The sequence below is a fragment of the Amblyomma americanum genome, chromosome 6 (assembly GCF_052857255.1).
Source record: "Amblyomma americanum isolate KBUSLIRL-KWMA chromosome 6, ASM5285725v1, whole genome shotgun sequence".
NCBI lineage: Eukaryota > Metazoa > Arthropoda > Arachnida > Ixodida > Ixodidae > Amblyomma > Amblyomma americanum.
Window position 1 is genome coordinate 47,414,883 of NC_135502.1, and position 6,456 is coordinate 47,421,338.

At 46.5% G+C, this 6,456-nt stretch overlaps 1 pseudogene; it reads left to right on the top strand.

Annotated features, from left to right (window-relative positions):
* The first annotated feature begins 547 nt into the window (after nucleotides 1-547).
* On the top strand, nucleotides 548-2,493 carry LOC144095240 (uncharacterized; annotated as a pseudogene).
* The last annotated feature ends 3,963 nt before the right edge of the window (nucleotides 2,494-6,456 follow it).

Here is a 6,456-nt window from a genome sequence, read left to right on the forward strand (position 1 = left end):
AGTCTCTTTGGGACGTTAAATATAAAAGAAAGAAAAGAATGTAGTGACTGGCTATCTTACGAAGAACGCCTATTTCCTTTTTTTCTCGGTGAACAAAGTTCAGGAAGACCTCAAGCTGCATGGTTTGCTAAGCGTCATTGGGCCGAAGTCGTACAGCCTCCTGAAATCTTTGACTGCACCAAAAAAGCCGTCGGAAAAGACGTTCAAGAAACTGACTGAATTGCTTCGCAATCAGTTCACCCCGAGAGTGTGTGTGATCGGAGAGCGAGCAAAATTTCACAGATGTCAGTTGCAACAAGAAAGTATCGCATAGTACGCAGCAGAGCTCAGAAAACTCGCTCAGACTTGTGAAATCGGCACCTTTTTGGACGGACAGGTTCGTGTGTGGTTTATTCCGCACCGACATTCAGCGACGCTTATTTTCAGAAGAAAAACGCTCACATTCCAAAAAAAAAAAAGAACCGTTGAGCGCGAACTTGCTTTGGCAAAATCTAAGAAAAATATTCAGGAAGCGCACACTTACGAAGCTGTCGACGACGTTCACAAAATGAGCGCTGAAGGCTCAGCCAAAAGAAAGCATTCTTTCGAGTGTTACCGCTGCGGCTCAGACAAGCATTTTTCCCGCGCCTGTTCGCATATCGCAGATAAGTGCGCGAACTGCGGCAAGAAAGGCCACGTTCAAAGTGCCTGCCGTGGTCCCAAGCAGAAGCCAACGAGTTCAAGAAAGCGGATACGCACTCTTGAAAGTGACGACACGGGGAACGTCCAGATGCTGTCTCGAAAAATCCGGCGTCCCATAACCGTCGACGTTGAAATTCAAAGTGTATCCTTGCGTATGGAGTTAGACACAGGCGCTACGGTGTCTGTAATATAAAGGCAACAGTTCAAGAGACTTAGACCGCCTTTAAAACTCCAACAGACAGAACTACGGCTTAAAACACACACAGGAGAAGTTGTCCAGCCCTGCGGCGTCTTCAAGGCAGCCGTAAAGTACAAGGATCAAGTCGATGACCTTCCGTTGTACGTCGTTGACTACGGCGGACCAGCTCTTCTAGTACGCGAGTGGCTCGAAACTTTGCGCTTGGACTGGGACGAAATCTGCAGTTTGCACAAGCTATGCAACGATTAGCACCTTGACGCAAACCAAAAGAGCTACAGCACGCGACCTAAAGTACTCCTAGACAAATATAGCACCATTTTTGACGATGCCCTTGGTCAAATAGAAGGTGAGCAAGCTTCCTCATTTCTTAAGGAAGAACGTCCGGAGTTTCTCAAAGCTATAAATATGCCTTTCGCACTACTTTCCGCAGTGAAGGAAGAGCTGCGAAAGCTAGAGGAGATGTGCGTCATTACGCAAGTTTCTACTAGCGAGTTTGCTACACCTACCGTGCCGGTAAAGGACGGGACAGTACGTGTGTGCGGAGATTACAATACGGCCCTGAACCCTGTTTTAGACACAGAGCCGTACCCTCTCCCTAGGCTTGATGAGACACTAGCCACACTTGCCGGAGGGCGGTACTTTTCGAAGCTGGATCTAAACAGAGCCTAACAACAAGTAGAAATGTTGGAGGACTCTAAAAAGCTTCCCACGTTGAATACGCAAAAAGGCACCACTGAACCCGCGGTCGTGGCCTACGCGTCCATGGTCACGTGTTCATATTGACTATGCGGGCCCATTCCGTAATCGTATGCTGCTAAAGTGGCTGTAGACATGCATTCAAAATGGCCAGAGGTGTACCACGTCATGACATGCGCGTTCGCACAAGCAACCATAGATTACGCGATCTGTTCGCTCGACACGGCGCGCCGGAGACAGCTGTAAGTGATAACGGCGTACAATTCACACTGTCAGAGCTTAAAGCGTTCATGAAAGAGCACGCCGTTCGGCAAGTTTTCACTTCACCTTATCACCCGAGTAGCACTGAACTGGCTGAAAGGTTTGTGCAGACGGTAAAGAGCGCCTTACGCAAAGGCCCGGCAACATAGAGCCTTTAAGAAACATTATCTAAATTCTTGATGACATATCAAAAGACCCTGCACGCGACGACACTTGAGACACCGTCTTACATTTTCTTTGGTCGGCAGCTGCGCACTGGTTTGGACGCTTTAAAGCCCGCCCTGTCGCGTACAGTCAGCGCAAGCCAGTTCCGGCAAGCAACGCTGCGAAGTGCTGATCATACTGTGTTTCAAGTGGATGAACAGGTTTTGGTGCGCAATTTCTGGTGCGGACCACGATGGCTCAACGCAACTATCTTGCAGCGCACTGGGACAGTGTCGTACGAGGTCAATGTGCAGACACACAACGTGGAAGCGACACAAGGGCCATTTGCTACGAGCCTCGGCTGCGACGACGGTGTCCCCATTTGCTATCAAGAACTTCCAGATTGTCCGCCACCATCAACCACTGTATCCGCAACTAGCCCTGCATCCGTGGTCAGCGGAAACAGCCCTACGAGGCGGTACCCTCAGCCTGACCAATACCAGCCATCGTGACTCTCCAAATTGCGGTGGAGGAAGTGATGCGTGCCGCCGCAGTGTTACCGGCGTGATAACTGACGCGCCAAGTGACGTCAGCAGAGGCTCTACAAAAAGCGAGCACCTGCACGAGCGCAGCCAGAAAGCATCCGAGGTGTCGCCCAAGAAAGTACTACGCAGCCTTCTTATCGCTTCTTCCTTGCCGGTACCCGCGAACACCACACATTTCACCCTAAAGAAGCTGAGCACCAGTCAGGGGAAAGCTTGTAAGCATTGTATCATCGGTTGGTATCAGGCGGCACTAGGGGTCGAACCCCTCACTTCTCGCGAGCGAACAGATGTAGTGGAACGGCCGCCATGAAGATGCAGCTTTGAACAGCATGACATAGTCAGTCATGACACACTGCTACTCCATTAGGGATTCTTAGTTGAAGACTTGCGGAATGCGCTCTCTTCCGTGCGCCCTACAAAAACTGAGTGTGAGATGATTTTGGACTGCGCAGGTTTTGTGTGCTGTTTAGGTGCACTATGGCCTGAAAGAACGCACGGAACGGAAATTCAGCCGCCGAGGTGAGCAGAAGCCACAACCAGGCTGAGAAGGTGTGGAGGAGGGTGGAGACAAGGAAAGTGTAAAAAGAGAAAAGAATTGCGGACAGAGGAAAAGGTAGAGAGAGAGGAAGATAGCCGAGTAGCTGGGTACACAACCATAGAATGCGCTGAAATCGTAAAGCAGAGATAACCGTCAGCAGTGTAACGTCCTCTCGCTCTGCAGAAGCAAACAAAAAAAATCGAAAACCATAGACCTTGTTAGCCCTGTGAGTGCTGTGCGTAGTGACGTAGTGTCAAACGTGCGAAAAGAAACGTTTTGCCATGTCAGCACATATCAATTTTATTTTTTTGTTGGCAAAGCCGATCGAAGTGGATAAGCACGAGACTCAAGTACATGACACGCTTAAAAATACGGCTCCAAAGGCAACCCGAAGAATACCTGTGAAAGAATCCACCTCGTGTTGATGGGCACCGAGTTCCGGAAGCAAGAGGCAGGACCGCAACCACGGGAATCCCCTCCGAACGAAAACTTGGTCTCTGCAGTTCCGCTGTGAGGAAGAACCAGGGAAAAGGAAATGTTGAAACGCTCTCTCCAAATTGCATTGCGTTATCCTGACAGGACTCATTATTACTCAGCCTCGTTTGTACGATGGAGCCAACAGCGCAATTTGAGACACGCAGCAGGACTAAATAAAATGCGTCATCTGTCTATTTATACTTGATGTGGCAGAAATGAACTTTCAGCTGATAGTCGGCCCTGTGTTCCTCATTCTTAGACCTATAGTGTGTGCGTCCCAGATTGCGCGGTTCATTCCATCATGGTTCACACCCAAGTGGTTAGTACCTTGTCGAAATAAAATCATAGTAAAGGAAGCCATGAAGCACGCTAGAACATTTAGTGAAGCTTCGTGTCATACTTGAGGTCTCTTGTATTCGCATTACTGTTTAGTTTTGAGAGGACTACCAGCTAACCCAACACATAGCATTAGTAACATGATGCTCCTGTTCCGGAAATTAAGTTTGCAGCACCTTTGCACAGCTTTCCCAGCCGCCGACTCTATATATATCACCTATCATAGGAAGGCAAACGCACTGTGTTGTTGTACAAATTTGCTTTCTCCTTTTTTTCTTTAGAATAATCATAAAATAAGCTCTTCTAGAGCGTCACTGCGTAGACGAGTATAATTAGCACTTCCTGTAACATGTGTGCGCAGGCGTTAGGAAGATAACTATTTAGAACTCTCTTCTTTTCATTCTGGCACGAGCCAAAATGCTCCCCTATGTCGCTTTCTTCTGTCAATACTGGCACGTGTGACTCTGGGTCCAGGTATATTAAATGAAGTTTTCAGGTCCGTTTTCCAAAATTAGTACTTTCGGACTGTGTACGAACGCTTTAACAGCATCAAATTCGAAATAGTGTGCCGGAGAAAAAGCGTGTTTACCTTACGACTACAAATGTTTGGCTGTTATTCGGCAATACGGCCTGAGAATGTGTTGCTGGAAGGTACCCTCCCACGCTACCAACTGTTTTCTAGCTATTTCGCAGAACACCATGGATTGAAAGAAAGAAGATACGAGGGGTCCTACTCCCGAAAGCAGTAATAACGATAAATATTCATGGATCTCTACTCCCGGCAGCCAGCTCGCCACGCATTCGCTTTTACGACCGGCTGTCGGAATGTTTCTAAATTCAGAGCCCTCTGTTGTACAGTTTCATTCTTCACATGCAAAGAGCACAGTTGGAACGCCAGGACGCAAAGAGAGCGGTCTGTATTTGGTGCTCAAGTCTCAACGCTGCGCCAAAATATCAACAATGGTGGTCGTTCTTACATGCGATCCCGGCTTCAAGAGAAGGGCAGCATAGGTGTAGCGAAAAATTGTTCCACATGTATTCTAATTTTTTGTGGCGATCTTGAGCGCTCAGCTATACAGTTCAAAGGAACGCTGAAAAATAGCCAACTAAAATCCATTCAACAAGTCTTTGGCAATAGAAAGTGGCCTCGAGAGTTAAAAACTAAAGTAAAGCAATTTAGCTACCAAATGTTATTCTTTTCTGGAGGAAAAACTGGCTAAATTTGTCAATATGTATTATAGGCAATCCCTTTTACAGACTTAGAAGTAAGGGTTTTACCTTCTGTTCATTTCAAGTTGTTGTTCTTATCTGTTGTATTCCTTTGATACATTACTTCTCAACACCTGCATGAAATTTTCTATGGACCAGAAATTCTGATGTGCAGTTTCATTACCACGTTAAAGGTAGAAATCGCACACCTACTTCTCTCCAGGGCAAACAAAATCCGAACATGCGCTTTTTATATAATAACAGACACCACTCGATATCTTTTGCATGCGCTGTGTTTGGTATATTTGGCCTGTACTGTCTGTGCGCTACGAAACCACAGTTATTACTAACGTACTGCTTTGCTTGTAGTGTATGAGAGTATGCAAAGCCATTGGCCACCGATGCTCTTAGCAGTGGTGAAGTTTTGCATCTGTTTAGTATTTTAAGGCAGCGCTAACTTTTGTTTGACGTGTTATAGAAACAGGAAACAGTTAGTTTCATGTGTTCAAGCATGATATAACACTTAATTGCTTAGAGTGACTTTAGCGAGGTTCAGTATATACTCAGTTGACACACAATTGTTATTCCATTTCTTCCTCATATTACTTAAAGAAACGCAACATAGCTGAGCTGTAATGAGGACCCCACTCAGGCAGAGTCAGACGGCTAATGTCCAAATAGATTGGCTGGACCGACGCTCAGTGCGAATAATAACTATGGGCGGGAAATTTCGGAAACAGCGACTACTGCAGCTCTGCCTTCAAGGCTTCTGCACGATAGGTAGAATTAAACTAAACTAAGTGGACCGGCTGCAAAGCCGCACGTCATGAAAAGAACTGTTCTTCTGGCCTAGGAGGTCAGTTTCGAAAAATACTAGTCTTGCTACCGCAAATGGATGGTGACGCTGACGTGTACGGTAAACGTACGGCACGTGTTTTACACAGCCACTGCCGTTCCCTTTTTTAGTCTTGTTCACTACCGCAAGATGTGTACTGTGCGCTCCACTTCCACCATTAACTCATCATTAGCACTTCCTCTTTCCTAAATGTCGCGTTTTTTTTTTAACGTAATCGCTGCCCCAGTCTCATCTGCTTAGGAACTCACTGTAGATGAAAAAACTACTAAAAGCAGCTACAGCTCCAGATACGATCCAGATTCTACTTGCACTGCCTCATTATCTCTTTCTCTTGAGCAAAAAACCATCCTCACAGTAATTAGGCCGCGCTTTCTTTGGTGAACAAAAACCTAACCAGAAACAAACTCCTCCTGTACGTCAACATAGCAGCACGTGCAAACGGCAAACAGCGTCCGAGGGGTGAAAAACATACGTGTTTTCTTAATTTTCTTTGGTTGCATGCGAAGAAATTGCT